The sequence below is a fragment of the Monodelphis domestica genome, chromosome 3 (assembly GCF_027887165.1).
Source record: "Monodelphis domestica isolate mMonDom1 chromosome 3, mMonDom1.pri, whole genome shotgun sequence".
NCBI classification, from domain to species: domain Eukaryota; kingdom Metazoa; phylum Chordata; class Mammalia; order Didelphimorphia; family Didelphidae; genus Monodelphis; species Monodelphis domestica.
Genome location: NC_077229.1, coordinates 445683015 through 445699085, shown reverse-complemented (window position 1 = coordinate 445699085; position 16071 = coordinate 445683015). Strand labels below are relative to the sequence as shown.

The 16071-nt window shown below is 38.4% G+C and overlaps 1 pseudogene; it reads left to right on the top strand.

Moving 5' to 3' along the window:
• Positions 1-1716: 1716 nt before the first annotated feature.
• The window catches only part of LOC130458121 (spliceosome-associated protein CWC15 homolog), a 28098-nt pseudogene continuing 13743 nt past the window's right edge, over positions 1717-16071 (top strand).

Sequence of the window (16071 nt, the reverse complement as noted above, 5' to 3'; positions counted from 1 at the left end):
GGGAGAGTGGACTTGAGAAGCAGAACGAGATATATGTTTTCAGACAAGGCCAATGGGCCAAGATGTTTTGCTGGACTCTATGTGGTAGGCTAATGGGTAATTATAGATATACAAACACAAAAATCAATAGAGCACTTTTTAAAATGTGCAGAAGACCATAAAAACAAAGAAGGATACACAGAGAAGTTTTGTTATTACTTTGTTAAATTTCACAAATATAGATAAAGATAGACACATATATGCATATTATATATTTTTGCAAAATAAGTGTGTATATTTGCTTTAAAAAACAAACTGTATATAGCATGTCTATGATTGTTTGTTAAATTGACCCAAAATATTTAATTTAGAAAAAAACACAAGTGGTGCAGACAATCAATGGCATAGGCCAGAGAGAAAGTGAACTGGAGTAGCAGCAAAGGCTTTAAATGGCCAAAGTAGGATTCAAGCTGGACCTTGAAGGATGGACAGGAGCAAGAGTGGAAAGAGAGATTCAAGGTGAGGGGGGGCAATGGGAAAAGAGGCACAGACATAAGAAACAGTATTCATTTAGCAAATGTTCATTGAATTCCAACACTGCACAGTCCAGCACCCTCATATCTTTTCAGCTCACCACGCCACTATCTCCACTCTCCACTCTTTCTGCACTGCAGGTCTCTATCCTGTCTTTCAAACACATGGTACATATTCCAAACTCTATTCTGGACCTTCAAGATAAGGTCAGTTTGGCAAGGTAGAGAAGAGATCACAACAAAGCCAGCAGCTGACTTTCCTAGAGGGCATTAAAGTTGACCTTCACAAGTCCATTTGATTTTTATAACAACCTTGTGAGATCAGCATTATTATTATTGTTTTATCATCATCATTACTATAAAGACAGAAACAGAGACCAGGAGAAATTCAGTGACTTGTGGGGGCACACAGCAACTGTCAAAAGTGGACTGAGTGCATTCCACACAAGAAGACTAGCCATGAGCAAAGGCCCAAGGGAGGAGATGGGACTTGAATTGGGTCCTCAAGATTAGGGAGCATCTCAACAGGAAACACAGCTATGAGGGCATTAAAGACTAACCTAGATGAGCCAGTAGTGGTGTGTTGTAAAGAGTGTTGGGTTCAGATTCAAAAGATCTAATTTCCTATTCTGTGTGACTTTGAATAAGTGACTTAACCTCTCTGGGTATCAGTTTCCTCATTTGTAAAAGGAAGGGGTTAGCGTGGATGTCTGCTGGCCCTTCCAGCTCCAGATCTGTGATCCGATGAATGAGCGAGGGTGTGACACATGACTGCTCACGAAATCTTGCCCATAGGTTTTGTGCTATGTTAGCAAACTCTTGAGCTTTCCCGTTCTGGCAGGTGGAACATAATCCGCTAGGAACTGAATTGTTCTCCTTTGGGCTTAGTGTTCTGCAGGAGAATTATGTTTTAGAGCCAAGCCCTTGTCCTCTGAGGTGAGATTACGTTGTAATTATTGGCTGGAGTGTTCGTGGAGAGGTGGGGGTGGGGTATGCAACAGCCAGCAGACTCCTGGAAGCTGCCCTCCTTGAATTCCCATTACCAATGTATTTATCTCTTTTGTCTGGCTCTTAGTCCGTAGAGGAGAGCCAAAATGTTAACGAACACAATAAGTTATGAGCCCTGGACCTCCACCTTCTTCCCAACACTCCCCCAGCCCCTTCCAGCACCCTTCCTGCTAAGGGTGCACGCCAGAGGGGGTGCATGGTGAGTCAGGAGGGCAAAGAGGAGGAAGAGGAAAAGGAGGAGGAGGACAAGAGGATGGTAATGTGAGCACTACTCCTTGTTTCTAGGAAGTTTCTTTTCCCTCATTGATTTCACAGGCTGACTGTAAACCGTGTGAGGGTGTGATCATCACGACTGGCCGTAAATGGGAGCCCACTGTGGTTTGGTTTGATCCTTTGGGAAGATTTTGGTAAAGATTTCCTGCTGCCCGCCCCGAATACTTGGGGAGGTGGTGACACTGACTTGGCATTCTCTTCTCAGGCATAACTTGCATGTGTGTGTCTCTGACTGCCTTCAGCATTTTCCCATTAGCTCCAGCTAGCCCTGAGGGACTATTGCTGTGATCTTTACACTAGCTAAATGGAGTTGTTTGTATAACTTCGGATTATTTAATACAGGTGAAGTTTTTCTCCTCAATTTGAATGATGGTAGGCGATTGAAGAGTGGCAGAGGAGTTCATGGGAAATTTAGAAGGATGGGTTCCTTTGATGCTCATTTATAGAAGAAAATCCCTCTTACAGATAGCTGGGCTCCTGAAAGAGGACAACTGCTTTTAATCTGTGCATCTTTTGGCCTCTGGACCCTTGGAGTCATAGGTTCAAATTGATGAGACTATTACTAGCAATTTACCTATCTCTGTCCATAGTCCCACCCAGTTCAGAAGTCAAAAACTTCTGAGGTTAATTCTGGTTAGGAACACAATACTTCAAGTAAGAGACAGCATTAAAGCAGTAAAACATTTATTCAAAACAAAGAAGTACTAAAATAATAGAAATAACATGGGATGTTATCAAAAAGCATATCAACAATTGTGCCAATGGGCAGATAAAGAACAGGGATGGATAGAATCTTTTTGGATTCAGTGGCCCACATCTCAAGGCTCAGTTTCTCTGCAGGTGTAATGAGGAGTAGCAGGCAGCTTTGATGTTCCTATTTGGAAACGATTTCTGCTGATATCTGTTGTGTAATTCCTGTCACTTATCCCCTGCTTCTCATCTCTGAAGCACTTCTTGGCATGGTTCTCTTCTCCTCTTCGTCATGAATCTGATGGAAATGTCCATTACTCCTCCATTCTCTCAGTGGAAAAAAATATCCCCAAGCCACTTTCCTAGGCAGAAGAATGAAAGCTATCCTTTTCAAATGGAGTGGAAAGGACACCTTCTTTATCCACTGTAGCCATTGGGCACCAGGCCATTCTCTTTCTAGGGCAAAAATGAAGTAGAATCAGAGTATCACACATGCCTTCCCTTTGATCCAAAAAGCAATTGTGATGTGGAAAAGGGAATTAGAGTCTCCTCCAAGGAACTGACAGTTCAGACATTCCACAGTGAGGAAACAAGCCTTATTATGAGATTATAAAAGAGTACAAGTAGAAGCAAATAGGTAAGTCAGGCAGGGTAGAATGTAAGAAGGTGTGCTAAATTAAGGGAAAGGCCTGTAAAGTACTAAAGAGAGGTGAGAGAAGGAGCTTGGATGGAGTTTTCAGTAATTCATTTTTCCTGATTAGTTACTAAGGAAGGGGTTTTTTGTTTGGGTGGTTGTTGCCTTGTTGTTCCCAAGGAATTAAAGTCACTTTAACAATGGTCCACTTTGGTCTGTGGGATTTACCCATAATTCACTCTGCCCATTGGGGGAGGGGGCAAAGAGCAAACCAAGATGTAAATGAGATGCTAATGAAATGTTAAATACCCCAGGGCAACAGTCAGTCAAATTTTGTCCTTTTTTGTGCAGATTCTAAAGAAGGCAGTGATTGTGGAAATTGAGTATTATTTGAACCTAGACCTGGGTGACTGGGAATCTGAACCGCTTTAACCAAGGAATTAGGCTATGCGATGTAAAGAGTTTTCTCATAATTGTAAATCTAAGCAATCCATATGTTTTATCTGAAAGGAGAGCCCATACTGATCAACTAGTTATTGTTTCTATGTTCTTTTGATTGTTTACAGCTACTTGGCAAGGTTTGTGGGAAATTTCAGCCCACATCAATGGGACATCAACTGAATGATACTGTAAGTGCCCTTAGAGTGTTTAATGCATTTCCAAAAAAATGAGCAAATCATTTCCTTCTCATCGATAGGGCTGGTCTATAAAAGAAAGAATACAAGGAATGATCTTTCAAGCTAATTTGATTTTATTGTGAACATGCAAATCACAGAGTTAGGATCCACAGATACACTTATTATATAATCTGAGACCTTGAGCCTTTTAGCTGACAGGTACTTATACTTTATGCAGAAGAGTAAGATCACATAAACTCACCCCAGAAAGGGGTAGACCAAGGTGGATCTTCTTCCACCTGGATGTAGAGCATCCTGGTCTTTTTGTATGGCAGATAAGACCACCTATGCCATATAAGGATGGCCCAGGCTATTCTCTGATTTAAAAAAAAAAAATTAAATGAACTGTCATGAACCCACAGTCCCTGAAACATCTGGATATATTCTAGGATGCTAAAGCATACACATTTCACTTGATAAGGATATTTTGCAAGGTACTATAGGAAACATTTAAAAAATTTTACTCACACTATGATTACTGATTTATGATTCTCACACACAATCAGCCAACAACTGGGATTATTAATTTACTATTAAATCTATAGTTACTACTTATCACTAAAATGCTGGGTACCTAATGCAGTTAGGTGCAGAAAATATAAAGGTATAAATAGGCATAAAATAATGAATACAAACTGACTGAAGCTGCTTAGTTAAGTTATCCTTAACAGAACTCAGGATATAGTAATTGATGATCATTTGTTAAAATCAGATTCCACATAAAGAAGTCTAGAAACATAAAAATCCAAGTTTAATAAGTGAAAATAAAAACTTATACAAAAGATATAAAGGAATGGGTGGAGGAAGCAGGAAGGAAGGAACTATTAAAAGAAAGAATTCTGAATTATAGTTCTCTTACAGCATCTAAGTATTTTATTAATTCCTGTACTTGACTGTTGTGTATGAAGAGACAGATATCCTAAGAATTAGGAATCACTGGATATCAGCTACAAAATAGAAATAAAGCTAAAGTATCTCTTAATATAAAATATGTCAATGAGGATCTAGAGGAGGGTGGAGTCAAGATGGTGGCTTAGAGACTGCAACAGCTCAGACCTCTATAAACCCTTCCTCACCAATCAAAAACACAATGCTTCAAGGGGACTGAGAACCAAATCTAACAATAGGACAGAACTAGGGAACCCTCCTCCTGGACCCAACTTAAAAGGTACGTCCCCCAAAAAGCCTGAACTCTAGAACACGTGGGTTTAAGGGGAAGGAAGAAGGAAGGTCCCAGGAACCCTCCTCCACTTATAGCACTGAGCTTCCAGTGGTGACTGGAATCTCTGGGCAGGCAAGGGTGCTAGTCCAGAGGGAGTACCTTGCTGGCAAAACTGTGCCAGGGCATAGAACACAGGTGACATAGAAGCAGCTGGAGGAGAAGTGCAGAGGAGGCAGGCCAGTCATAGACAAGACACTCCATCTTGCTCCCTCCCCCCAACTCCCCCCAGGTTTTGGCCTCAGGGAACATCCAGCTTTGCAGATCAACTCCTCCACTCTGGCTCAATCTCATCAATAGGGCAGATAAGAAGCCTTCAGAGGGCAAGGAAGCTCAAGCTACCAAATCTCTCCCCCACAGACTGATCTGAGAGCCTTGCTGATTAAGCCCCAAGGGCAAAAGCTGCAACAAACTTCAGACAACAATCTTGACAACCAGGAGGGAAGCCCAACTCCTTTTCAGTTTCTGCTGTCAGTTGGGGAAGATCTGACTAACCTGATCAAACAGCAGAACAGAGAACAAGCTCCTTCAGGACAGAATAGCCCAAACCCACAGATCCAGCACATAATGAGAGGAGCAAGACTACAGGCCACTACAAGGAAGGAGGGGAGGAAGAAGAGGGAAACATGAGTAAACAACAGAAAAAGAAAAAAGAAATTACAATCAACAGCTTCTATCTAGGCAATGAATAAAGAGCAAATGTCAGCTATGGGAAGGAGTGCGGGGAGGGGAGGGAAATATATGATTCTTCTCACCAAGGGAAAATGTTCTAAATAGACTAATTAAGTAAAATTAAAAAAAACAAAACAAAACCCCCCATAAAATATGTCAATGAGAAGATAACTTGATTTTCACAAACATGTTTTATTGTGTCTCTTTTCATAAAGAGAACCCCCCTCCTTTTATTCCTTCCCTTTTATCCCTTGGATCAATTTCCCAATCATTTCCAGCTCAGGTGCCTATGCCACTGCCCTTGTATAAGAGAATATATTTATATATACACATGTACATGCATAGATACAGATATGCTCAAAGTATTACATAAATGCAGAATCAGGATCTCAGAGTTGGGAAGGACCTTGGAAGCCCTATCATTTCAACAATACCTGAAAGAGATCCTGCTTCCATCATTAAACAGCAAGTAAACAGCCAGCAAAAAAGGTCCCACTATCATACTTGAAGATCTCAGTGTTGTGAAAAGAGCATGGGATTCAGAATCAGGGCACCTGGACTGGAACTGGAATTCCAATATTAACCGACTATATGACTTTGAGTAATTCCATTAAACTCCCTGGGCCTCATCTGTAAAATGGGAGGTTAGGTATTGGGAGCTGCTGATTTTTAAATTCCCTCTTAGTTTTTAGCCTATAACCCAGTAAACTCATCATTTTCTTGGGCATCATATTCCACTTGTGTGAAGCTTTAATAGGCAGGTCTCAGTATTCAGGATATTTTTTTATCCTGACCCCAAATTTTCTTCTCCACATATTTTGCCCATAATTCTTAGTTTTGCCCACTGGAATGGTTTGCCATTTACTTCTCCATATTATTTTACAGATGAGGAAACCGAAGCCAATAGGGTTAAACAACTTGCCCAAGGTCACACAACTAGTAAGTGTCTGAGGTCAGATTTCAAGTTAGGTTATTTCTGACTCCAGATCCAGTGCCTATCCACAAAGTCACCTAGCTGCACCTCTTCAACAATACGTATCTTCAAATACTTGCAGAAAGTTTTCATGTCACCCCTAAATCTTCTCTTCATCAACTTGCAACTCTCAGTTTCTTTCAAGCCTCCACCATTAGAATGAATTTCCAGAGAGCAGAGACTACTTTTGCCTCTGGTTGCATCACCAAATATAACAACATGACTAGCATACAGTAAGCACCTAATACATATTTATTGGATGACTGTCTGAAATGGCATGGTCATTTGTTGTCGGTTTTTTTCCCACATAGTTTAGTTGCCCTCTTTTGGACTTGCTCAAATGTTAACATCCTTCCCAAAATGTCACACATAAAAGTGAATATAATCTTCCACATGTGGTCAGTCCAAAGCTAAGCAAAAAGGGATGATAATGCTCTGATTCTGGCAATGATGTCTCTATTACATACATACAGAGAGATACACTCACATCTTTATGGTAGGAGAGGAAGGAAAGGAGTAAAACCTTTGTGCATCTCTGGCATGGGCATAGATGTTGTGTCCCTAACCTTAGCTACCTTTCCCCTTTTCCTAAAATCATTATCTAGACTAGCCATATCATGCTTTGACCCCAAGCTAAGTCAGAAAGGGGAAGATCTGTAAGTTAGAAGCCATAGAGAAAAAATGTGGACTTTTCTTTCCATGTAACTCTGTTACATGTGTTGTTTATTATTTGTTTTTTGCCTTGATCTTCAAAGCACGGTTATGTGTCTAAACATTGCAGAACCTAGTTGCCTGAAATGGAGGGGAAGCACAGAGAAGAGAGAGCCTGGGAGTGGAGCAGAGAAGAGAAGTAACCATAAGTACCTTGTAGGGCCAGTTTGGGCATATTCTGCCTTATCTTCTGAAATGAGATGTGGCTGAGGGGAAAATGTGACAAACTGTGAGTTACAAAATGATTATGAGGCTAACATAGGAAGCTAAACAGTCTGTTAAAGTGGCAATGTGGAGTCTTACATATTGTAAAAGTTATAGAAGCTCATTGGGGTTCTCCAGAGTCAAACAAGAGATCTTTAGCAGATAAGAATTTTGACTCCTTGAAAAAGGATATTTTCCTAAGTGTTCAGATGATTTGATAATATCCTTAGAGAAGAACTAAGATATGCAGGACATTTTCCAGGTTCTCTTCTTCATTCTTTATCCTCCACTTGGTCCCTTCCCTCTGAAATTACCTTTTGCATATATTGTAAGCATATTACATGTACATAGATTTTTTTTTTGAGACAGTCTGCTTCCTATACCCCCCCACCCTATTTTATTCATTCCCTTTTACCCCGGATCAATTTCCCAATCCTTTCTGGCTCAGGTGCCTAGGTCACTGCCCTGTGACTCACCCTCAGTGGCATGATTTAGACAGGACCCTTGATTGGGAAATGGCTGAACAAATTGTAGTATCTGATGGTGATGGAATACTATTTTACCATAAGGAATAATAAGCTGCTTGATTTCTATATGAACTGGAAAGACCTCCATGAACTGATGCAGAGCAAAATGAGCAGAACCAGGAGAACATTGTACACACAAACAGAAACATTGTGGCATGATCAAATGTAATTGACTTTGCTACTAATAGCAATACAATGATCGAGGACAAACCCAAGGAACTAAGGAGAAAGAATGCTATCCACATCGAGAGAAAGAACTATAGGAGTAGAACTGTAGGAAAAAAACATATTATTTATCACTTATTTATATGGCTATATGATTTATGATTTTGGGTTTTGGTTTTTAAAAGATTACTCTATTACAAAAATGAGTAATATGGAAATAGGTATCAAGTGATAGCATGTATAATTCAGTGGAATTGCTTGTCAGCTCTGAGAGTGGTGAAGGAAGATGGGGAAGAGAAAAATGAATTTTGTAATCATGGAAAAAAATTAAAAATAAATAAAATTTAAAGTGAGGAAAAAACCCTTACCTTCTGTCTTTTAATCAATATTAAGTTTCACTTTGTTACAGACAAAAGAGTGGTTGCCATAAACTGTGACCACGAAAATATGGGTTCAAGACTTTGAATTGCCAAAAGCATAAAGATAATTTTTAGTGTCTTGATTTAAATAAAAAATAAGTGGTCACCATGGGAAAAATTCCCAAATATGAAATAACCAAGTCAGCTGGGTTTTATGGAGATTTTATGGGTGTATGGGGTGCTCAGGCAGGAGTAATATCTTTGGTATGGAGGGCTTGTCGTGCCCTCCTAGGGCAGCTCTCCAGCCTTTGACCCCTACCTGACCCCCAGCTCTCACTTGTGGCTCCTAGTAGCTGCTAGCATGGGGCAGAGGCCACACCCTGGGCAATGGCTTCAACAGGCTGGCTAAACTTGTGAGGGTAGCCATCAGGTCGTCGTCGACCCCTGGTGAACCAGGGCTTTGCTCACCCAGCATGTGAAGACTGCTTCGGCGGAACAGGCGGAAGAAACCAACAAGAAGGTTCAACGGCTGAGATGGCGATGCAGCAAGGCACTGTGGAGTGCTCAGGGCCTGTTGGAGCACAAAAGACAACAAGGCCATTCAATGCAGCTGAGGAAGTCTCCAGATGTAACAACTTTTCGTGCCACTGGACCCAGGCTTCCAACGAGAGAGTGGGACTGTCTCTGTGCATCGACTTTTCCACTTAAATCTTCATGCACAAGTGTCTTTGTGCACAAAAACACACAAAGACAATCGTCATTCTTGGTTACCGAGAGACTACTACTACTACTACTACTAATTAATATAAATGAAGGAATTAAAGAAAGGGAGAGAGACAGAGTAAGAGGAAATAATAGGAAGGCTAGGGCCTAGGCCATTGCCTAGGCCTTTTCTTTTGAGAGAGAAAACTAAATCAGTCTTAATCACTCACCACAAGATTGTCCCAAGCAAAACTCTAGTGTTCAGAGAGACTCTCCAGTTCAGCTTCTGAGCTCAACTAAGTTCCGCCACCAAGAGACTCCAATTCAGCTTCCTAAGCTGAACTAAGTCCAGAGGCCTCTGACCTCCTTTTAAAGAGAATTTTCTCCTATGTCACCTCCCCTAAATTTTCACATCTACCAATCACAGTAGACGTTCTCCAAAGGACTGACCATTCTTAATTCACATCTTGTTATCACCTTCTTAATTCACATCTTGTTATCACCTTCTCTGGGTAAACTAAAACTTCTGAGTATTTCACACCTCTTTGCTAAGCTTGCCCTTTAGTGATTAATTTGACCTTCATAGGTACTTAGCACCCTTTTGTATTAGATCTAAAAACAGACCTAGCTTAGGGGCTTTTGCCTCACTATAAGTACGGGTTAAGTACTTTTTCATTGGTCAGTAAGGAGTTTACAACTTTATCTTCCCCTTAAGGTATGCCTAAATATGGGTGGAGTAATTTTAAAAGTTCTCAATACATTCCTGATCAAGTACCTCCATTGTTTAAATGGGAATAACCTAATCAAATCTTCTAAGGTTAGAGTCTGAGAAATTTTAAGATTCACAACTTCCAAGGGAGAACAGTGGTAAAGAGTAGGCAATTGGTGTTAAGTGATTTGCCCAGGGTCACACAGCTAAGAGGTGTTTGAGGTCATATTTGAACCCAAGATTCATTCCCTTCTCCAGGCCAGTGTACTCTCTTCAATGAGTCATGTAGCTGCACACATGTACATAATTTTTTACATTTTGTCTCCCTCATTGGAATACTTTGCCTGTTGTCTTCCCATTAGAATGTGAGCTCTTTGTGGGCAGGAGGCATATTTTTGCTTTTCATTGTATGCCTAGCACTTAGCACATTAGTGGGTACATAGTAAATACTTAATGCATGCTGATTTACTGGAAAGAAAAAAAAAGGATAAGAGGAAGAGAGTTGGTGAAGAAGTTGGATTAGGGAACAATAATTATCCCAGGTGAAAATAATTTCTCCTTACTGAAATTTTCTTAGAGAATTTTGTCTGGCTCTTCCCTTTACCCTTATCACATTTTGGTTTCTACTATATTTGTGTGGATCAATTCCTCCCCACCCCCTTACAAAATACACAAACTTAGAGGGCATGGCTTGTGCTGTTATTCATCTGTAAATCCATAACATTCAAGTACAGTGTCTTTCACACAGCATAGTAAGTATTTTATTGTTGATTAAAATTGAAAAAGATAGAAAATTAAATCAAAGGGGAGGGAGGGACCAAAACCCTAAAGGATTCCCTGAATAAAAGCTAGAGAACTATTGGTGGTATACCTACTATGTGCTAATCTAACATGAATCATCAAGGAGCTCACCCAAAGGTCAGGCTTTTGAGAATAGGGAAAATAGAGGATTACTAGAGCAAAACCCAGAATGATGTCATATAAGCCAGTAAAAGAAGTGACAGCACTCTCAATTTGAAGTCAAAAGAGGATATGAGAGTCTTAATTAAGAAAGCGCTTCTTACTCAGGAGATCAAAAGTGAGCTAAGAATTGGATATGGCTGAACAACAATAGCAAACTTATGATATGGGCTCAAATATTGCATAGATTTTATATAAAAAGAAGTGTCCTGACATAATGGCTCATCTTGCATGCAGATTCTGCCTTTCTTAAGCTGCATCACTAGTTGTAAAATGGAAAGTGACTGCATTTGGAGCCAGAGGACCTTATTTAAGTTCCTGATGCAGTTTCTACCTTTGTTTAACCTAGGACAAATCTGTAGGCTCCAGTGACCTCATGTACAAAGCAAGAAGAAGGTCCCTTCCTGTCCTTAACCTAAGATCCCAAGAACCTTCATGTGCCTAGGACTTATCTACCAAGTCACAGAAAGGACTTAACCTACATTAGTGGATAGAGTTCCCATACCAAGAGTTCACCCAGTGGGGGAGGGGGAAGAGGGACACATACTTTGTACCTTGAAATTCTTCGACTCTGTGATAGAGTTTAGTTGCATACCTGAATCATTTCTCTTTTAGAGAGAAATCTCTATCCGGGGCAATACAATGAAGGATAAACCCAAGAACTATTGGTGAGTTGGAGGAAACTTCATCAGATATGACCACCCAGGTGGGCCTTTCTGAGATCTGCAACACCCTTTTTCTCTAGAGAGAAGAATCACCCCATTTCTGACCAGAAATCAGAGAACACATATTTTCAGAGCTGTGTACTTAAGGCAGAGAATTAATATTTAGATCTAGCTAAAACTTGCCTTCTGCTGGCACCATTTTGGTTCCTTGTCACAAAGCTGAAGCCAGATGGTTTGCACATAGTAATGTGTTTGGTACAAAAGCACTTACTACCAAATGATCTGCTGCAACCTGTTCTTTTTCCACTCCACCCATCCCTAAAGCCTTGGCCTGTGGTTTTTAACATTTTCATCACTTGGCTACATTGCCCACGAATTCGCCAATGTTACAGGCTTTTATGAGGCTTATGAAGGGAATGTGCCTATTGAGAGAAGAACACTTCATAGGCATTAACACCTTGTACCAAAGACAAAAACAGGGGAAGTGATTTTGTATTTTATGCTGACCTGGCGAGTGATACCAATATCAACAAATATTTCAGTAGATCTGTAATTTCAATGGTGTAAGTGCTCTCTCTGACATAGATGTTAGCCTCTCCATGCCTTAGTAGAAAGTCTTCATGAGTTTCTACAGCTGAAAAAAATTGTCATCTGGCAGTCAACTTTCTGATAGTGAATCTCTCTAAACTTAGGTATTCTTAGATCATTAGCAAGTCCCATCCATGGGCCCCTACTTGAAGCCATTTTATCTTGGAGGAAGCTGCCTGAATTCCAGTGAAAGCCTTTAAGACACTCCTATGACTGAAGTATTAGAGGAGGATTTTAGTACAAGCCTTTCACTATGGCATACTGTGGAAGGAGGGCTAGATTTGACACCAGAAGCCCTGGGTTCAAATGATAGCTCTAGTTGTCATTGGTTTTGCTGGATCTCTGTCTCCTCATCTATAAAATGAGGGGGATGTACCATGTCACCTCTAAGGCCCTCCAGTTCTAACTTTATTATCCTAGGTCTTGTCGTATAAGTATATAGAGAGGCAGAGATAGAACGAGAAAGATAGACATATAAATAGCGATATAACAAAATATACAAACAGACATAGATTTGGAGATAGAAATAGAAGTAGGCTATATAGATAGACATTGGCAGAGAGACACAGAGATAGATGTAGAGATACAGTGATATAGCTATAAATAGAAACATAAATACAAAGAATGAGACGTATAAATATAGGCATAGGCACATAGAGTGATATAGACAGAGAGAGGTATAGCTATGGATACAGGTATAGAAATATTGATTTAGACAATATAGATGAGGTAATAGATATAGTCATAGGAGATATATGCAGACATAGAGAGATATAGCTATATAAATATAGATTAGATGTAGATACAGATAGATGTAGACATAGAAACAGAGACATAGAAAGAGATAAAAGTAGAGATAGAGATAGATATTCTGGGTTACCTACAACCTTATCTTATAAGACGAGAGCTAGAGAAAGTAATTTTACTGATCTTTTGGACAGTGCTCCATGCTGTCATGTATAATCATCAATCAATAAATCCTGGATGATTGTCTGGGATAAGTGCAAGAGCTATCATGTAATCAGCAAGAGAGTGTAGTTATTTTTTTTAAGCTTCAGCAATCTACAAAGCTCAGAAAAAGGCATTCTATAGCAGATAGAGGGCAGATCTGACTCCACAAGATAAGAAAACAGAGCACAGGTTTAAAACTTTGCAAAAAAATGTGGTTAAATAAATTATTCTCAGAAGCTGAGAAATATAACCTGCCAAAAATTATGAAGCAAAAATGGCCATAATGGCTTAACCAGATAGAAATAAAGCAAAGAAAGAGAACTGGAAATTGATTGAAAATTATAAATAAAACCCTAACAAAAGACACCATAGAGTTGTACACAAGCTTTTCAGTATGGTACAGTGTGGAAGGGCTAGATTTGATATCAGAAGTCCTGGCTTCAAATGCCAGCTCTACTTATAGCCACTTCACATTATATAGAATATAAATAATAATACATCCAAAATATTATTTATTATGGTCAAATTAGATTTATATTAAAATAGAAAATTGACTAAACAATAGAAGAGTTTATATAATTAATCATATTAAAAACAAAAACAAATGCTCCAATACATGTGATTAAATCTACAGATGCAAAGTCTTTGACAAAGTTCAAAATTCATTTATACTAAAAGAACAGAAAAACAAAGATATGAGAAATCAATTTTAATATTATTAAAAATACTTTAAGCCAAAATTTGGTATTACTTTCAATGAAGAAACACAAAAGTTTCCTCAATAAATATAGAAGTAATACAAAGGTTCCCAATTCCCCCTTTGACAATCCAGATAATTAGCAATGAAAACTAATCAAGACAATCAACTTAATAAAGTGGTGGTATACAAAAAAATCCACAAAAATTATTAATATTTCTATTTAACCTAAAAAATCCAAGAAAAGAAATATTTAAAATAATTTTTATTATTCATAAAACATTGGAAGTCAATAACAAAGATATACATGTATAATTATAATTATGCAACACTATTTTAAGAAATTTAAGAATAATATTAATTGGTCAGAAATTGGAAACTATTAACAAACACATGAAAGGCTGTTCAAATAAGTAATTATTAGAGAAGTACAAATAAAGCCACCTCTGAATTTTTTCTTTATGTGTAGCAAATTGGGGAAAAAGACTAAAAAATGGAAATTGTAAATGTTGGAGAGACTATAAGGAAGACAGACATGTGACTATTGAAAGAATTACGAATTGTCCTAACCAGTCTAGAGAGCAATTTGAAATTATTCTAAAATCTAACTAAAATGTTCACATTCCTTAACATAGAAATACCCCTGGTAGGCATGTAACTTGAGGAATTTAAGGGCAGAAGGAAATTTCCAGTTTATACAACTTTCATAGCAGAACTTTTTGAAGTAGCAAAGAACTGTAAACAAAGTTAAGTACCAATCATTTGGGGGATAGTCAAATAAATCATGGCACACGATTGCAATGGAATATTACTATTATAAGACAAATGAATATGAAGAATGTAGAGAAGCACAAGAAGACTTGTATGAATTAATTTAGAGAAAAATAAGCAAAATCAGAAAACTACAAGATAAATGGAAAGAAAACAATCAAGCAATTTGGAATTATTCACAAAAAGTTAAGAAAGAGTGACTTTGACAGAGCTATACCACTGCTAGTCTATACCTAAAAGATTGAAAAAAGGGAGGAAATCTTTTTAGGCATAATAGCGACTCCTTTTGTGGCAGCATGAAACTAGAATATGAGAGAATGTCCAACAACTGAGAAATGACTGAGTAAGTTATGATATATGAATATAATGGAATTCTATTTTGCTGTAAGAATTGATGAAATTAATCATTTCAAAAAGACATGGAAAGACATATTGACCAATGCAACATGAAGCAGAACTAGATGAATGATTTATCCCATAATATTATAAAAATGAATAATTTTGAGGGCTTTTATAAAATAATGAAGAATGAAATGAGTAGAACCAGAACATTTTATACAATAATGATACTCAAAAGAATAAACAACTTTGAAAGCAAAAGGACCTATGATCAATGACCATTATGAATCCAGAAATCTGATAATGAAATGTGTATAGCCATTGATGGAATTTTTTATGCTTACCTATGAATAAAGGTTATACAAATTTTGATTCCCCCCCCTCAATGAGGTCAGGGTTGAGAGGGAAATAAAATAGAATTTGTTCATTTAAAAAAGATATAAAGGTGGTAGGGAGTGCTACAGTTGTGAAATGTTGCATATTCTTTCAGATGAGATCACTGTGTTATTAGTTTTGCATTATTGTTTTACTTTGTTACAAGAGACTTCTCTCAAAGTAATAATAATCTGTAAATACTTGCAATGTAAAAAACAAAACATATCAATAAAACTTTAAAAAAAAGAATAATACATATAAATTTTTTTTTTTATTTTAGAAAGGAAAAAAAGACTCCATGGAGAGCTCAGATTAATTGATTCCCACCAATCCTCCTGAACACCCTCACTGCTCTCTAGAAGGATTGGGAGTTCCAATCCAACTAATTTTTGAAGGGCCATGAAAGGATGGAGGGTGAGATAGGGAGTATTGTACCTCTGGAGTCTAAATCAGGGTCTGATATTGCCACGAGAGAAACCATGGGCAAGTGGAGAGTAATACTTTATCTCTTCCAAAGTTAATTTACCATTACAGGGCTGTTACAAGCTATTCTCTTCCCAAACAGCAATTCTTCACAGAACTGCCAGTCTGATGTTGTAGGGACATAGGGCACACTCAAAATTACATACTCCCTTCTTTCTCTCTGAATGACTCACTGACTGGGAAAATCTTAGCAAGGACAAAAGAAAA